This window comes from Peromyscus maniculatus, chromosome 12 (genome assembly GCF_049852395.1).
Source record: "Peromyscus maniculatus bairdii isolate BWxNUB_F1_BW_parent chromosome 12, HU_Pman_BW_mat_3.1, whole genome shotgun sequence".
NCBI classification, from domain to species: Eukaryota; Metazoa; Chordata; class Mammalia; order Rodentia; family Cricetidae; genus Peromyscus; species Peromyscus maniculatus.
Genome location: NC_134863.1, coordinates 12,776,181 through 12,795,391, shown reverse-complemented (window position 1 = coordinate 12,795,391; position 19,211 = coordinate 12,776,181). Strand labels below are relative to the sequence as shown.

Sequence of the window (19,211 nt, the reverse complement as noted above, 5' to 3'; positions counted from 1 at the left end):
TCATCAAAAACGGGCCTGCAAAAGTGGGAAAACGAAGAAACATAGGGAGGGGGCATTGCAGAAGGGGGAACCGCCGGAGGTTTTTGAGGGGGTATAAAAGGGTCCAAGGACTCCTGTTTTAAGGGGAGATTTTTGCAGGGGGGCCAGTCTGGATTATGGTAACGGGCAGCCCCTTTCTCTAGAAAAGCCTCCTCGGTGGGGTCTGGAGGGGAGTTAGAGGTAAAATTATTAGCAGAGGGATAAAGATGGGCAGGAGCGGACTCCTGGGGATTGTTAGGTTTAAAAGTCGTGAGCGTCTCCTCTTCCATAGAGCACAGGTGGTGATCTGAGGGAATGTTTACAGACCCTAAGAATGTCATTAATAATCAAAAAAGGCTTTAAGAACTTTTTTCTTTACCCTAGTTCCTTGTGTCTTGAGGGACTCTTTTAGGTCAGAAATGAATAAATCTTGTGACAAAGTTGCCTGTCCCATGGCTCATCACTTTCTTACCTGCGTCACCTCCACGCTCCTCCGGGATCGCGTCCTGACCCAGGCGATTTCAGGGGGATCCAAAAACTTCACCAAGGCCTTGGTCTTTCCTCCAGGAGATGACGTTCCGAATCCTCAAGAGGTGGTTTCGTCCATGTTGGGTGCCAGTTGCCCCGGCCAGCAGGGCTTCAACGGGTACTTGACCACCCTAAGGATGGAATGTAGGGACAGGAGATACAAAGGAAATACACCAAGTCAAGCTTCTGATCAAGGTGCAACTTTATTTTTCTCCAGGAGGGTTTATATAGTTCCTGCAGGGTGGGGTGGGGGGGAGCAAGAAGTTGTTATCTGCATAGGGTGGGGCAAGCTAACAGGATGTTTGTGTAGTATGTTTACAGGGTGAAAGGGTCGAGGGCTCTGACTCAATGTCCTGTTGCTAGGCAACCTGACTGTAAGATGATCTAGTTCCCTGTCTTATGGGGGTCTGTATTTTTTTTTTTTTACTAACTAGAGATTCTATCCTTGTCCCTGACAATAAAGCCCCATAAAAGTAAAATAAAGGAAATAAAAACGCCTCTTCTCAGTAGTAATAGAGGGGGGAAAAAGGCTTTTTCTGTGAGACCAAAGTTCCTGCATTTTTACAGAATAACAAGTTAATCATGTGATAGTGAATGTATGACCATGGAATGTCCCAATTCTGGTCTCCATGGTGATTGTTTAACCACAGAATGTCCCCACCTGAGGGCAGCCAATGAGAAATGGTTATGGGCAACCACCCCCCTTAGAAGTAAGATTAAACCATGATTTCTGGAAAGTCCCTAGAAATGAGCCAATCAGAAATGTACATGTATGGAAATCCCCTGCTATTGTAATCTTGTGGATTTTGTCTTTAAAAGCTGTGCACAATTCAGGCTGGGCACTTCCTCCAGCCTCCACTGCATTGGATGTGTTGAACGAAGTCCCTGCCTAGGCTTGTATTGCTCCTGAATATCCTGAATTAAAGCCTTGCTTTTGCATTTTGGTATGCTTGTCTTTCGGTGGTCTCTCTGGGGGTTCGCGATCTGGGCACAGCACTTTCCAATATAAACATTTCAGGATAGCTACAACTCTGAGCTCTTTCTGTCTGTGAGCAGAGTGTTGGTATCTGAATTACAAAGAATCAACAGGTGGGCTTCACTGCTGCTGGCTGGACAAGCAAGCAAGCCCAGAGCTTAAAATTTTGTCTGGTTGCTTAACTTTGGTTTAAATGCGGGAATAATTCAATGTTAAAGATCTCTTTGTGGGAAATGTTTTCTGTTTTTCTCTAATGGTGGGAATAATTCATTATTAGCAGTCCCTTCATGGGAGAAAGAGGAAGTATAAATGGGCTCAACTTCTGGTGAAGAATGGTTTCAGTCAGGACTTGGAATGCTAAGTTGATGCTGTTTGAATTTCCAGAGATATTAATCATTAAGTGTATAGAAGATGTTCTTTCCTTTTGATTGTCTAATAAATGTTTGGATGGAAGTTTGATAAACTAAAGGAACAGGATTCATAATTTTAAATTATATACTGGTTATGCTCTTGTCTATTGATCATTACTGAGTATTTGGATCTGCTCTTTAAGTTACTTTCTAAAAATTTTTGGTTAAATTCTATAGAAATGTAATACCTAAAACAGATTGGGTTGTTAGCTTATTAAATAATGTGATTGCTAGGATAAAAACTCATAGAAAAAAATCTGTTACTGATAAAGAGGTTATTTTTTTTCAGTAAACAAAATACAAGTAAATTGTTTGGTCCACACTGTTAATAATTGGCGAGTTGCATTAATGTGTTACTTGGAATCTATAAAAAAAAAAGGAGCCTCTTTTTAAGATTTTATAAAAATATTTCAGAATATTGCCTAAAGTTACCTCTTAAAATCCTATAGAGATTGTATTTAATGCTTTTATAAATAGCATATGTAAAATTAGAAGCTGGTGATAGAATTGCTCAATTATTATTACTTTCATATCTTAAATGCAAAATGGCACCTATATTTAGAACTGGAGGCTTTGGAAGTACAGAAAAAAATGTGTTTTGACAAACAGTTATCAATGATGAATGGCCCAAATTAAAAGTAAAATTAAATGAAATTGAGATTAAAAGATTATTGGATTCTGATGCTGGATGTTTCTATAATTTCACAAGAATCCTGGGATCCCAACTGGTCTTTACAAGAAGTCTCCACTCAATTTGTTGGAATCCCATCTAAAATAAAACAAAGTATAAAATATATTAAATGTATAGAGCCTAAAGAACAGATAGGAATGTTAAAGCCTTATATGGCTGATACAGCCATGAATTTATGGGGTAGAGATTTGTTACAACAATGGTGAGCTCAAATTAATATTTCTATAATTTCAAAAACAGCTTGTAAATTGTTAATCCTCCAATTAACATAGTAGTAACTTGGGGAGATAGAAATATTCCTGTAGTGGTTAATGAGTCTTCTTGGCTACCTATGTCAACCAAGGTCCCCCTTAGCAAATGGAGGAGGGTAAAGTGATTGACAATTACACTGTTGGAGTACAAGGAATTCCTATTTTCATGGGAAAATAACCTCTCAAGTATGGCTATCCATAGTCAATACTACCCAAGATTATCATACTAAGTTTTATATGCTTCATACATCCGTTTTTTAAGGACAAGAGATTAATGCTACTAGTTCCATAAATCTACCGTTCTGTGAGATGAGGGTTACCAACAAGGAATCTGACTGGGTACATTGGCAACAGTGTAAGAGTGAGAAATCTCGAGTGCTAATTAATATCTTCCAAGGAGACATCATTGATTGGAGCCCTTATGGCACCCCTCAAGGAAATTATTCTCACTCAAAATTAAGATGGTAGTGGTACAATTTAAACGGAACTGTGGAAATCAATGCTTCTATTAATGAACCTACTCGGTGGCATGGAGTTGGAATGTCAAGTCCTCTCCTGCAATTTGGTGATTCATTTCAGACTTACTCATGGAAATTGACAAGTGCCTTCTACCCCCTTAAAGCATGGGAAGGAAAAATAAACATTAAGGATGATAAATACACTCTGTCTTTTAGACTAAATCAAAGCCATCCTATTATGGCATGTGTACCATTACCTTACTTGCTATTAAAGGAGCCTGTACAATGGCACCCAAATAATTACAGCATCACTTATGAATGGTGTACCCTGCATATCTGTGTTAATTCTAGTATTTTTTTAAATTTGACCTTTGAAAGTTTATATATTCTTAGGACAAGGCCAGCAATCTGGATACCGGTGAAGTTGTCGAGGCCTTGGCAAGACTCTCCTGTGATGATCTTGGTATAGAAACTCGCTGACAGAATATTAAAAGAACACATTGACGGTTGGACTGGTGGTTGCAGTTATTATGGGAATCATTTCATTGACAGCTATGGGAACAGCAGCTGAGTGGCCCTTCATAAAGAAATCCAAACTGCTGAATTCATTAGAGACTGGCATAGACATTCAGAAGAACTTTAGACTGAACGAAATAAAATTGATAATGAGATAGTAAATGAATTAGATGAATTAAGGCAAGCTGTTGTATTGTTAGGTGCTGTGGATGATTGATTGATTGATAAATAAAGTACTGATTGGCCAGTAGCCAGGCAGGAAGTATAGGCGGGACAAGGAGAGAGAAGGCTGGGAAGTGGAAGGTTGAGGCAGAGGGACGCTGCCAGCCACTGCCATGAAGAGAGATGTAAGGTACCCGTAAGCCACGAGCCATGTGGCAACTTATAGGCTAATAGATATGTGTTAATTTGAGATATAGGAACTAGGATAGCAAGAAGTCTGAGCCATTAGGCCAAACAATTTAAATAATATAAGTGTCTATGTGTTTATTTTATAAGTGGGCCGCAGGACTGACTGGGCTTGCGGGAACTGGAGAGAAACTCTCAAGCCACAAATGGTGCTAGAACGTGGGGCAAGAATTTCCACCTAAAACCTGAGAAAGAAGATTCTAAAAGAGCTAAAAACAGCTTCCTAGTTGTCTCAAGTTAGTGGCAGCCTGCAGTTTGAGCTACTATGTCAGGGTATGTGAGCTTGACCTATAGTATGGCAGGAATGAGGCGTCTCCAAGTGGCACATTATGCTGCATGGTGAATTTAGCCTTTGCTAGTACAATTAAAAAAAAAAAGGTTTCTGGGCTACACACTGCTTTGATAGAGGCATAGACCCACTGCCTCTGGCGGTGAGCATGGTTCCTCCAAAGCTGGAGGTAAACATACCATCTCCATGGGAAGCTGAGGTGGGCAGAGCCACCAGCCAAAGCTGCTGTTTTAGCCCTAGTAATGCTGCAGTTTAAAGCAATAGTTACACAATAAGGCAGATTCAGAGAGAACAAGACTTTAAATGCTTTACAATGTGTGTAAAATTGTACATAGGCTTGGAAGAGTGATAAAATGGAATATATGCAATATATATATATATATATATATATCTTAAAATATATATATATATGCAATATATATATATATATATATATATATGAGTGTACATAGGCTTGGAAGAGTGATAAAATGGAATATATGCAATATATATATATCTTAAAATATATATATATGCAATATATATATATATATCTTAAAATATATATATATATATATGCAATATATATATATCTTAAAAAGATAAAGTCTTTAAAGAGACAGTAAAGGTAGTATAAAAATAAGCCACATAAAGATGGATATTACACAGAGAATCTGGATTGTGTTGTCTTTGGGATTCTTAACTGCAGAAAAACATTTGATTGTATAAGCTGTTGAGTTAAGCCAATATGTATATTTTAAAGATACCTTGACTTCAAAATTTGGATGTAAGGATATGTTGCTTTGGAAAGGAGGCTCTACTTCTGTTTCCACAGAAAGCCAGAGGCTATGGATTTGTTCCAGATTAAGATACATCAGGTTTGACCAGCCAAGACCCCCTGAAAGGTCTCTGATGACACCATGGCCCAGATGATCCAACATCCAGAATGGATTCAAGGCAACTGGCTCAGATAATACACCCTCATGGACTACTCCACAATCCTAAAATTTTCTTTGTGTCCCCATAAGATACAGTGTCCTCATCCAGAAGGAAGTAGTATGAGAAGCTATGCCCAAATTCCCAAATATACCAAGCTGGCTTTGGAGATGGAATTGGCTTACTCCTTCTCTAAACCCAGGCATATTCCTAAAAGAAAAGGTTGAAAGATTCTTGTATCCCATATCAAAAGAGCCCTCTGGTGTGGGACAGAGAAAAACCAATATTTTTACTTAAAGCAGGTTGATTATAAATACAATCTCTTTCTAAAGAAGAAAAGGGGATAGTTTAGATATGACAGGATGAAAGGGTAGATTAATGAACCTACTTTTAAAGTTTAACAACTTGTTTAAAAAATGTTTTACATTGGTATAGATTTTAGTTTATTGATACAAATTTAGAGTTGGTTTTGTTCTAATATATATATATATATATTTCTACTCTTGTTTAAGGTGCTATGTTTATGTAACTCATTTAGATTGTAATGGATAATTAAGAAATACAGATTTATAATTAGTCTTCTATGATAGTCAAACTTATAGCCATGTTAAGTTTTCTAGGTATACATAGATATAATTCAAACACTTCAAAGACCTACAGAATATGGAATTTAAAATATTTTTAAAAATTTAGACTTTCTGGACAGTGAGACATATCTGCTCCTGGCAGCACCAATTTACTTCAGAGAGGAGGATGGGCATTGAAGACACTCTATATGGAGTTTATCTTCTTCTTGGCCAAAATAGCCATTTGGGCAAAAAATTGTTCTTGCCTGGACTGCTTGATCGACTGGACATGCAGCACCCATAGGAAGGTGACCACTGAACTTTGCTTGGCAAAATGGTCCTTCTGGTTCCTGCTTCACAGAGGAAACTGCCAGACATTCTACAGGACACAGAGAGAAGTGACTGAGAGACTCAAGGCCTGTGGGCTGAAGGCAGATGCCCCAACTTTACAGAAGAACTCTGGATGACTGTCCAGGCTGCCAGCTGTCGCTGTCTATTCTCTCGAGACTCCTGAAAGTTGCTTGCATCCTTCTCCCACTTCTCAGGTAATATTGTATCCTTCTGAGGTCTTTGATGTAGTTGAACACTAGATAGTTATAGTTTTCTTACTCATGATAAAAGATAAGTTATATATGAAACCTTAGATTCACAAATATAGGATAGATAGGATATTTTCTTTAATTTTGCCAAATACAAATAGACTAGATATTATAAATAGACTAGATATTGTAATTGTAATTCTTGCTTAATAATTGTTTTGTTATATGCAATTTTGCTATGTTAAAGTTAAAACCTTCCTTTGTGAAAAAAAGAAAAGGGGAAGTGCTGTGGATGATTTATTGACAAATAAAGTACTGATTGGCCAGTATCCAGGCAGGAAGTATAGGCAGGACAAGGAGAGAGGAGAAGGCTGGGAAGTGGAAGGTTGAGGCAGAGGGATGCTGCCAGCCACTGCCATGAAAAGCGAGATGTAAGGTACCGGTAAGCCATGAGCGATGTGGCAACTTATAGACTAATAGATATGTGTTAATTTGAGATATAGGAACTAGGATAACAAGAAGCCTGAGCCATTAGGCCAAACAGTTTAAATAATATAAGCGTCTGTGTGTTTATTGTATAAGTGGGCCGCAGGACTGACGGGGCTTGGTGGGAGTTGGAGAGAAACTCTCAAGCTACAGTTAGGGGATCAGTTAGAGATTTTGAAGGAGCAGATGAAATTAAACTGTGATTGGAATGTTTCTTGTTATTGTATCACACCCTTAAGATTTAGTGAAAGCAAATATGATTGGGAAAAAGTTAGGATGCATTTGTTGGGTCACCCTAATTCTTCTCAAATGGTTTTTGATTTACAGAAAGAAATCAAAGAAACTTTTGCAAAAAAAGTTACCTGATACGACAGGAATGGACATTATGGAAAGTCTTGCAGGTACTATAGCCTCATTCAATCCTACGAATCACTTTAATAGATTTCTTATCCTAGCAGGTGGTGCCCTTGTTCTAGCAATAGTAACTTTATTGGCTTTAAAATGTGTTTTGGTCTACTTACATAAGATTGTAAGACAGATAGAAAAAAGACTATATTTACTATAAGGCCGCATAACCTTTGAGATAATTGACTTTTTAAATGAAAAAGGGGATCTGTAGTGTATTCCTGCTGAGCTCCTGGCTTGGTTCCAGAGAGTAGCACCTAGACTTAATCCTTCCTTTGTTTAGCCACACCTTTTGTTTCTCTTACCTTTTGTTTCTCTTATTGCCCCATGTGAATCTTGTCTGAGAGTCAAGGATCAGAGAGTCCCCCAAGGATCAAAGGCCTATGCAAAACTTGGTTCAGGAAACCTGGAAAACCATGGTACCTGATAAATCAAGTAATTTGCACTTGACATTTGGTCTCTGGGAGCTCCTTTTAGAGCGCTTTGAAGGTAGGTACATCAATTAACTGGCTAAAATATAATAGAGAGTAGATAAAAATGCCCTAGGTGAAGGGAAAGTGCCCCCTGCAGCCATGAAAGGCTAGATTCATTCTTAAGATGCCTCTGAGTCTTCATTCCATGGACCCGCGGGAACCCACACACCCATGTCATGACCATTCAGTTGCATTGGATGTCCAATTTTGTTCCTTTGGTCCACATGTCTGTTTTTTTTTTTTTTGTTTTTGTTTTTGTTTTTGCCAATACACATTGTTTTTATTACTATGTCTCTGTAATATATCTTATGATCTGGAGTTGTAATCCCTCAGCATTAATTATTCTTTTTATCAAGGGTTGTTTTTCTCTCTCCATGGTCTTTTGTGGTTTCATATGAACTTTAGAATACCTTTTTATATTTCTGTGAAGAATGAGGTACAGATTTTGATTGGGATTGAACCTATAAATAGCTTTTGGTAGAATGGTCATTTTTACAATGTTAATTCTACTAATCCACAGACATGGGTGTCTTTCCATTTTCTTGTGTCTCTGTCTCTTTCTTCAGCAGATTTAAGTTTTCATGTAGAGGTCTGTCCCTTCCTTGGTTAGGTGTACCCCTAGATACTGTATTTTCTTTGAGGCTATTGTGAATGAGTGTGTGTCTATAACCACATTCTCTGTATGTGTTATTGGTATAGAATACCAATAGAAAAGCTATTGATTTGTGCACATTGATTCTGTATCCTGCCACATTGCTGCTTCTGCTATGGCTTCCTATCAGCTCTGACCCCCAGGCAACTTTATTTATTAACATACAAATAAAATCACATTTCAGTACAAATAAAATATCACCATAGAGTGGGGTAGTAGGTGGCCAGAATTTTTATTCTTTACCTTCTATCAGTATTTTTCTACCATAAGTACTTTTTATTGACATTATTAAATGAAATTATAAAAGGTATCAGATACTTAGGAATCACACTTATGACTGCCAAATATGTATGTAACATGCCTGACATATGACATATAGTATGTATGTGTGTGTGTGGGGGGGGTGTTTACAGCAGGGGTGTAGAACTTTTCTTTATATATTTGAATCACATGCCCCCAAGAACTCTTATAGTTCTAACAGCTTCATGTAAACAGTCCCATAGGAGTCTTGGAGACAAGAACTCAATATCTACATTTGAAAGATGCTAGGCTAAGACATTTAGCTAGGCATAGTTGTGTGTGTCTGTAATCCCAGCACGAAGGAGGCTGAGACAAAAGGGTTGTAGTAGGCTTGAGGACAATCTGGACCTTAAAGTGAGTTCCAGGCCAGCCTGAGTTATGGAGACCTTTCTCAAAACAAAATAAAAACAAAGACATAATTTGTTAATGTAAAACCTTCGTGTTGGCTATGCATGTTCAGAAAGAAGACACACTTCTCACATTCACTCAGCCAGGCTCCTTTGTGTTTCTAAATCTGAATGTGTGTGTGTGTGTGTGTGTGTGTGTGTGTGTGTGTGTGTGTGTGTGTGTGTGTTGGCGTTGCATATGGAGGTCAGAGGACAGCTTTTGGATGGTGGTTCTCTCCTTCCCCCGCAGGTTCTAGGGAGTGAACTCAGCTGCTTGTTGGGCCATCCTGTCAATCCCAGATTCCGTCTTATCACCTATGTAGAGAAGGAACAGGACTTCTACTGGAAATGCCAATGTACAAACCAGAGTGATTACCCTACAGATTTCCATTAAGGATCTGGAAGCTTCTAGCCTGTTTGCCTAGGTTTAGATGGATCATTCGAATCAGCCTGTGCCTCTCTTTCACCCTCTTTCCCTCCCTCCCTCTTTGCCCATTTCCTGTCTTTAAAAACCTTTCATTTTGCTTTCTTGTCATTAAGAGCAGTGTTTACAACTATGGCTGGGGAGTCTATTCTGTGATAGCAAACTTGCCCAGCACACCAAAGCCCCTGGATTTGCCCCCAGTACTTCGGAATGAAAAAAAAAAAAAACTTAAAAAGAAAATTTAGAGCTAGACATCCTGGTGCATGCTTTTAATCCCAGCACTGGTGAGGGAGAGGTGGGCAGACCTCTGTGGATTCGAGGCCAGCCTGATTTATATATTATAGGACAGGTGGGGCCCTGTCTCAAAATTTTTATTTTTAATTATCTGTGTGTGGGGTTTGTGCATGGGTGCCAAAGGAGGCCAGAAGAGAGCACTGGATCCCCCGAGGCTCAAAGCAGGTGCTCTTTAAGAACTGAGCCACCTCTCCAGATGGTCTGTGTGTTTGTCTATGTGAGTGTGTACCATGTATGAGTGTGCAGGGCCCAGAGAGGGTGGTGGATTCCCTGGAGTCAGAATTACAGGCCCTTCTGAGCTGCCCAGTGTGGATGCTGGGATTTAAATTTATGGTCCTCTAGAAAACCAGCAAGGGCTCTAACTGTTGCGCCCCCTCTCCAGCCCGAAAAAGCAAACGTTTATTTTACAAAATAAATTGTGTACATGTGTATTATGTATTGATCATAGGATAAAATATATTAATGAGTTTCAATACAAAATCTAAAAGGCCACTTAAGAGATTAATTTATTGGTAAAGAGATAAAATTAGTATCTATTCCAACACACCCAAAATCATCCTTGTGCATATTAAATAATTAAAACAATAAATTAGCAAGCCAGCTGTATCCCTACCTTACAAATAAGTTCTAAAAACTTATTTGATATGGAGGTCTTCTCAAAATCAGTTCACAAAGCCACTTAAATAATGTGAGTTGACTACAGTATTTTATGTTGTTTATGTATTTGGGGTTTACTGTATCTTCAGGAAGACTCCTCATACACACACAAGGCCTCAGGATCATGTGCATCTTCTCGGTGTAGGTGAACATCTAGTATCACCTCAGCAGTCCCCAAGTTGTGTCTAGGACTCAGAAGAGAAGGAATAGGGGTTCTAACAGCCTTAACCAACTTGGGTAGGATACAAAGTGTGGTGATATTTTATTTGTGCTTTAATAAATAAAGCTTGCCTGGAGATCAGAAGAAAATGCCAGCCACAATACAGAAGTCATGCAATGTTAGCACATGCCTTTAATCCTATCACTTGGCAGGCAGGATCTCTGTGTGTTCAAGGCCACACTGGAAACAGAGCCAGATGTGGTGGCACACGCCTTAAATTCCAAAACTAGTCAACCATGGAGGTCTGTAGGTCTGTACAGACAGACAGGAAGTAACAGAGCTGTGTAGGAAGAGGAAGTGATGTAGTTGAATGGAGAGAGCAAATCAGATGGCAGAACAGCAAGACATAAAGACATGGGTAGACAGGAAGGAACTCGCATTTGGAAGCTGCAGAGTTGGTGAGGTAAGGTTAGCTGTGGCTATTTCCCTGATCTCTCTAAGGTTTTCACCCCTATATCTGGCTCCATGTTTTGTATTTAATAAGACCATTTAGAAATTTATCTGCAGTGAAATCTGCAGGGGTGGTTGGACAACTTTCCTCCACCCCAACTCCAGGTAAAGCACAAGCGTAAAGCAGTCGACTGCAGAAAGAGAAGTCACCAACACTGGGAATTTCTTAAAATTTACTCATTTTCAGAGACTGTGGGCTAAACAGAACAATGCAACACTTTTTCAGGTCCCAAAATTGAAATTTCACACACACACACAAATCCCTGGCTTTAATTTTGCTGATTCACTAGTTACACCAATAGCTGTTTTATCACCTATTTTTGTTTCATAATCTGCTTGACTGTAACACTTCTATTACCCACACACTTCTCACAGAACCATGGGTTGTGGTGCCTTAGCCTGGATTCCGGAATTCAGGCAGAGCAGTGCAGCTGCAGCTTCACATCTGTACTCGCTACTTTGCTGTTGTGTGAAGACTTACTGTGTGTCTGCACGAGTGTGGTGTGTGCACATGCCTGCAGATGTGTGCACGAGGCGCCCGGGAGAGGGGTCAGTGTCCTCCATCACTCCTCCTGCTCCTCAGGGTCTGGTCCTCCTGCCCCTATTCCCTCAGAACTGGGATTACAGATGTGAGCAGCTGCCCAGCTTATGACATGGGTGCTGGGCTGAGACTGGGAGTGAATTCTCTTTAGCTTCCTGTTCTGAATTAAGAATAGCTCTCAGGGGCACACATGGGTGAGAAGCTCAGAGGATGCCCCTCAAATACCACATCAACCACAGCACCACTCACCTGAGTGGAGAACAAATCACCATCCAAGAGAACAAAGCCAACAGAAACAAACCTTATCCAAGGCCCTCAATTCCTTTTAAAATCTACTTATTACTATTATGGTGCACCTGTTGGTGTGTGCCAGTGTGCAGGTTAGAGGACAATTTGGGGAGTCAGTTTTCCTTCCATGGTGGGTGCAGGGGATTAAACTCAGGTCAGGCAGCCATCTTGGTATGTCTGTGCCATAAACTCTCAGGTAGAATTCTAGCATCCAATTTTCAGCAGTGTAGACACAGTCAATGTCTGAGCTCCTTTGGTTATAGCTGGATCCCGGCATCACTGGCACAACTCCTAGGGGGGCCAGGAAAAGGGTCTAGGCTAAAGGAAGGGATCTCTGTACAGTCTGTCCTATGGAAGAAGAAGCACAAACAGTTCACCCCTGAACCACTGGACCACATGCTCTCAGGTCTGGCCAGGCCACCAGGTCTCGTTGGGTAGGCTCAGTCATTTGGTCTACATCACAGGCCCAGCTTCCATACCAAGGCCACTTCAAGTCTCAGAAAAAGCAGATTTCAACTGTTACAACCTCTAAGCAGCTTGCCCAGGATTCTCAAGAGCAGATATGTGCATCTGTATCTAACATGCGTGCAGCTTTTCCGAGTTTATCTCTTCTTTTTGTTTGTTTCCAGAACAAGTTTGGAAAGTTGAAGCCGACAAAAGAGGAGAAATTATCAGCATATTCTAGGTTCTGCCAGACAGTCTTTTATTACATGATAAAAGCAACACTAGGCACTAGATCTTGTAAAATATGCTCTGACCAACTTTCTGAAATTAAAAATGCATAACCACATCTGTAGGATTTTTAATGAACAAAAAAGTTAAATACAAACTTTCATATACAAAATAAATGACTGTAAAGATGACCTCAGAGCCAGGTATTAAATCTCTCTCCAGAGGCCTCAGTGGGCATGCTAATGAGCCAAGAACTTAATTTCAGCTTTATATATATTTATATATTTTTTAAAGAAAAAAACTCTGAAGAAAAATAGGCTTAAATTGAGGAGCATCTTCTGAAATAGACGGTTCAGGCCAGCCCTTTACCATTGTGAGGGTCATACTCAACCACACCTAGGATGAAACATTTATGGTCACAGTTACTTTGAATCCAGTTTCGAGAGGAAGCCAAGCTACTTCAGTTCTAAAAAAGAAAGTCTCTAAGATGAGCACGCACTGCTCTGAGGACACAGAGACTGAGGTCCTTGGCCACATTTCCATGAACTGTGCCTGTGTCAGAGCGGCAGAGCCTCTAAGAGGCAGCCAGATCCCCACAACACAGCAGCGTCATTTCTTCTGGCGTTTTCAAGCCTCAAAAGGGAGAACGTTAACTTCATGTCGGCAGTTCCTACTCCAGCATTAGAGAAGCTAGTCAACACCCCCTCCCTCCCCCTGCTGAGGCCCCTCTGCAGCAGGGGGTGGCAGTTTGATTCCATTCTTTTCAGAAATAAATAGTCCAAACAAATTATTATAGTTAATTATAGAAGAGCAGTGAGAAAAGGGCACTGCCCAGTGTTTGCAAATGAGTGAGTGAATGAATGCATGGGAACAAATACAGAAAAAACAATTCATAGAACAAAGCCTGCATTTCCCACATTCATATGGAAATAACTTTAAAACAAACAACATTAATTAGCATTTGTTCTTGTTTGGGGTGAACAGTCCAGGGCTCTGGGCAGGCACAGCCTTACAAACAGGGCTGCAAGCAGCCCCTCCACACCTCAAGTCAGGGCTACTGTGGAGAGGCCTTCATGCACTCTTGATAGCCCAGTACCTGTGAAAGAACAGAAATGATACGGGGACTTTTAACCCATAATGCATGAGGTATATGGAAACATCCATGAAAGAACCACCAGCAGCTAGAAGACCCAGGGCAGGGCATTGTCACAGCAACTGCTGGTGGAGGATTTCCTACACCATCTTCTTCCGGAAGAGAGGCATCTGGTGCTGAAAAGAATCCCACAGACAACAGTATTACACACTTCTGCACACAATATCACAGCATGACAGCCTTTAGGTGTCATCACATACATAAAATAGGATGCACATGTCTATCAATCAGCTTTACATCATGTATAAATTTCTGAAGCACAATAGGCTTTCTTGTCCTAATCTTCCCGGCTATACCTCCAGTGCTGGGATTATAAGGTATGTGTTGCCATGTTTGACAAAGGTTCTTGTTTTATTTTGTTTGTTTGCTTGAGAAGGGTCTTGCTTAAGAGCCTAAGGTGCTATGGTCAAGAGCTTCTTCTGCCTCAGCCTCCCCAGTTCTGGGATTGTAAGTGTCCCACACTTATATACATACATTATGTGTGATTACATGTACATATATATGCACTTACAAGTTAGAAAAACCAAAGCTGAATATAGAATCATATACTACAGGGACAATAATAAAAATAGCAGAAAGAAGGAGGAGGAGGAGGAGGAGGAGGAGGAGGAGGAGGAGGAGAAGAAGAAGAAGAAGAAGAAGAAGAAGAAGAAAGCACCAAATGGGAATGTCTAAGCAGTTGCACAATAGGAAACTTTTCTACATTCTAAGTAAACATCACTTAAAAAAAATAACTCATGCCAGGCAGTGGCGGCGCATGCCTTTAATCCCAGCACCCAGGAGGCAGAGCCAGGTGGATCTCTGTGAGTTTGAGGCCAGCCTGGTCTACAGAGCAAGATCCAGGACAGGCACCAAAACAACACAGAGAAACCCAGTCTCGAGGAAAAAAAATCACTTTTATATTAAAAAAAAATGACCTTAGGGCATGAAGGTATGGCTCCCTGGGAGAGGTCTTGCCTAGTATTTATGAGGCCCTGGTTTCAATTTAAATGGCCTTTATTTAAAAAGCAGGAAAAAGACAGGTGGTGGTGGTGCACCCCTTTAATCCCAGCACTCCAGGGGCAGAGGCAGGTGGATCTCTGTGAATTCAAGGCCAGCCTGGACTACAGAGTGAGTTCCAAGACAGCCAGGGCCACACAGAGAAACCCTGTCTCAAAAAATTAAAACAAATAAACAAACAAACAAACCCCAAAAAATAGAGGGTCCCACCTTTGGCCTATTTGCGGTGCATGGCTATACACGGATAGAGCTAGCTCTCTATCACACACTACTGGGTTTCCGGAGGATGCGTGTGGCAAAAGTCTTAATCCACGATCATACTTTTTTTTTTTTTGAGACAAGGTCTTTCATTATGTAGCTCTGGCTGGCCTGGCATTCACTATGCAAACCAGACTGGCCTGAAACTCACAGAGACCCTCAGGTCTCTGCCTCCCTAGTGCTGAGATTAGAGGCATGTACCATATGCCCAGCCTTAACATGATTCTTAAGTTATTTTAAATAGTTCAAGACATCCAAGGGCTCAGCAGACTATACGCCTAATATGCACAGTGGTGCACACTTATAATCATAGCAATCAGGAGACAGAGGCAGGAGAATGAGAAGTACCAAGGTCATCCTTGGCTACATAGTGATTTCCAGGCCAGCCTGTGCTATGGGAGACCCTGTGTCTCTCAAAAAAAAAAAAAAAAAAACCAAAAAAACAAAAAACAAAAAACAACTCACATAAAACATTACTTTATTCCTAGTAAAGCTGAGAGTGTATTCTCAGAAAGATATGAATTCAGCAGGGCAGCCCTGGTTACTTCATGTTCCTCCAAAGCATTTAGTTCTACTAGTCAATGAACAGTTTGTTTGGCATACAGGAGCTATCCAACAGAGGTCTATGGATGAGAAATATTTATGATTGGGGTTCACTCTGGCTGTAGAAAGACTGAGAGTCCACTATCAAACAGGAACTTAAGGGTTCCTGATGTACTTGAATTTCCTCTCAAGTCTGACATCTTTCAGAAAGGAAAGCACGTTCATTTATGCTTCCATCTTAGACCTGGGGCTGAAGTCCTCACAAGGCGGGGCTTCTCCTCACTGTCATCTATCCTCACATGCCTCCCTTTAGCTAAAAACAGGAACACATAGGAACCAATCAAAAATGGAGTTCAAGGATAAGTAAATTATACCACCCGTCATCAAGAATTCTTGGTCAAGTCCAGGAATACAGCCCATGACGAGCATGCACATCACTGATTCTGAGTGGGGCCTCACCTAAGGTTCCTAGAACAGTCTGTCTGTGAGAAGAGCTTGTCGTGGGCCAGGCACTGCCAAAGGACAGGAACAAGCAAGGACACGAGAAGCAGCTTGGACTCACCTGAGTAAATGTGATAGGTTTGTCCCTAGAAATATAATCTGCATATTTACAAGTAAACATTCCACAATCACTCCCATTCAACTGTTGAGGAATCTCCTAAAACAAACAGAAAGGGGGAAGAGGTAAAATATTGTTACATACACACCCTTAGTCTCTCTCTAAACATCACTGTGGAAAAACAGTACGACAAAGGTGGATAAATCTGGTGTTGCACACACACAGATGCACACACAAACACAATCACTCTTACTCTTTGTGGTATAAAAACCCTAATCATGACACAGCACATGAGGCCCCATAGAAACATCTGACAGAAAAAAGAAGTAAAGCAAGTGAGAGTTCTAAGAGAAACAGAACCCATCAGACATGATGGGGGTGGGAGAAGGAGGAAGAGCATTTGATCATGACAAGAACACTAGCGGTGATTATTTCAGATTATTATAAGCTTTAAATGTGCTTGAATATGACACATATTTACTTCAATATGAAGAGGTCTAACTTAACATTGGTGCAGCCATGACAGGCTGCGGACTAACACTACTGGGCCTGGGCCTCACCATTACAATAACCAGGAAAAGCCACAAACTGTACCCTGTGGGAGACCCATCAGAATTGAGACAAACAAGCACTAAATGCTCTAGAACATGAAGGACAGCTCACACAATCTGTCTATAGATCGCCAGTTTCCTTGCAGCAAATGCCAGTACCAGTCACTGTTTGATACAACTGAGCTCAACGCTCTCCCTGGTCCAATAGCTGTGTCGGAACCGATGGGAAGTCCAAGCTCGAGCTTGCAATAAAGGTTCTTTGCTTTTGCATGTGAACTCTGACTCCTGGTGGTCTCCGGGGGCTCATGACGCAGGCATAACAAATACTGCAGAGGTTACACGGTTTTAACAACCAGAACAACTGCCGGCTGCTTAGGATCCCTAAAGTTGCACGTGAGATGAGAAAACCATCTCAGAGGTTTTAACCAACTAGGATCACTCCTTGAGTTATGTCCCTGAGGCAGAAACAACTAGGAGCAAGCAGCTCTAGGAACATCAGAAGATAAACTCATATGGAAAAAGCTGTGTGCCAAGGTCTGTATCATCCCCATCTTGGCTTGACATGACCGTGGCCATCTTGAAATGTGACCCTAACTGAGCCTGAGTTGAACCTGGTCAGTTTCCCCAGCATATAGTTTCCTAGTATACTGTGGCAGGTAAAGCCATTGAAGTGGTATGTATGGGAGCTGTAGGACCAGACTTTGACACCGAGAATACACAGAATGTGCCTTTATTCTCTAATATTAGCTCAAGAAAAAAAAAAAAACAGAAAATTATTGTTAGATGGGGCCATTTCTATTGTGACCTAACCTTCTGAGCCAATCAGAGGTAGCCACTGGGCCTGCTGCCACTTTGTGCCATGCTTCTGTCCACATGGACTATAAGCTGCAGTCTGTAGTCAGGGGTCTGCCTGCCTTTGATCTCACAATACCCTGGGTCCCATTTTCAGACACGAGACTGGACTTTCCCAAAACAGTTTATATTTAAAGCAAGATAAAAGACAAGAAGCAACTATCTTGGCTATACTGAATGGCTATAGGTTCAGAAGTAGGCCACTTAAGAAATATAAGCTGGGGCTGGAGAGATGGCTCAGCAGTTAGGAGCACTGACTGTTCTTCCAGAGGACCCAGGTTCAATTCCCAGCACCCCCATGACATTTCACAACTGTCTGTAACTCCAGTTCCAGGAGACCTGACACCCTCACACAGACATACAGGCAGGCAAAACACCAATGCACATAAAATAAAAATAAATTATTATAAAAAAGAAATATAAACCTTAGGACTGAGATTGTATCCACAGAGCCTAAATTTAATCTTTAGTGTCACAGACACACAGACACACACACACCCCAACCACACTTCTGGAAATTGTGTGCTTACAGAATGAGAGAAACAAGAAAGAAACACAGACAAGTGTCACTTACATGTGGCTTCATGCTGTAGTGGGCGAAGGGGTTTAGAGTGGCGATCGTGGCTGGCCGTGGCTATCACAGTGGCTGTGGCAGAGGAAGAGAGTGCTGGATGCTGTGGTGGCAGAAGAATCACGAGCCATGGTTACCTTTTTAGAGCTTTATTAGGAGGAAGGACAGAGAGACAGAGAGAGGGAGATAGAGACAGAGAGACAGAGAGAAAGACAGCACAGAGGACAGAAAGAATACAGAGAGTGAGAGACAGAGACAGAGATAGTGAGACAGAGAGAGACACACAGAGAGAAAGAGACTGTGCGGAGGACAGAAAGAATACAGAGAGAGAGAGAGTGGGAGAGCATGTCTGCTTTTTAGGCTGGGATGCCATCGCAGGCTGATAACATAATAAGGACAGAATCCTTACATCCCGGACTTTCGCTTATTATAAAAGCAGCAGGTAGATGGGAATAGGGGCATCGTTTCTCTCAAAAGCTGCTTCTAGCTGACTGTTGGACATCAGTTGGCTCTGGGGGGAATGGGGAAGGGGGGTCTTCCAAGGTAGACAGGCGTTGTGAGATACTGTCTGCTGTCCATTGCTCTGGAGACATGCATCCCTCTTGGCTGTGCTGGGAACCTTCTGTCTGACAAGATGCTGGTGACACAAAAGAATGCTTAGAGAGAAAAGAATAGTTATTATTTCATTTTTTGGAGTGTTTTTAGACCAAGGGAGTTGGCACTTATCTGAGGTAGATCCAGCCTGTCCAGTTAGATTTAAGCTGGTTTTGAAACATGTTAAGCTTTATCAGAGACAGATTATTTTAAAGCACCTGATTCATTTACTAGTTCGGCATCCAGGAGACAGATGATCAATTATTAAAAGCATTTTGTAGTAATAGATGTTTATGTTAAAGTCTTTTTTGTAGTGCC

The 19,211-nt window shown here is 41.0% G+C and overlaps 2 long non-coding RNA genes across 2 annotated transcripts; one reads left to right on the top strand and one right to left on the bottom strand.

The window, feature by feature from the left end:
- The first annotated feature begins 1,401 nt into the window (after positions 1-1,401).
- On the top strand, positions 1,402-12,931 carry LOC143268233 (uncharacterized). Its single transcript, XR_013043917.1, has 3 exons — positions 1,402-1,490; positions 7,379-7,452; positions 12,771-12,931. It is a non-coding gene; the product is annotated as an uncharacterized LOC143268233 (long non-coding RNA).
- Positions 12,932-13,949: 1,018 nt separating this feature from the next.
- On the bottom strand, positions 13,950-18,345 carry LOC143268235 (uncharacterized). Its single transcript, XR_013043919.1, has 3 exons — positions 18,303-18,345; positions 16,329-16,424; positions 13,950-14,082 (listed from the first exon to the last, which is right to left on the bottom strand). It is a non-coding gene; the product is annotated as an uncharacterized LOC143268235 (long non-coding RNA).
- Positions 18,346-19,211: the final 866 nt, after the last annotated feature.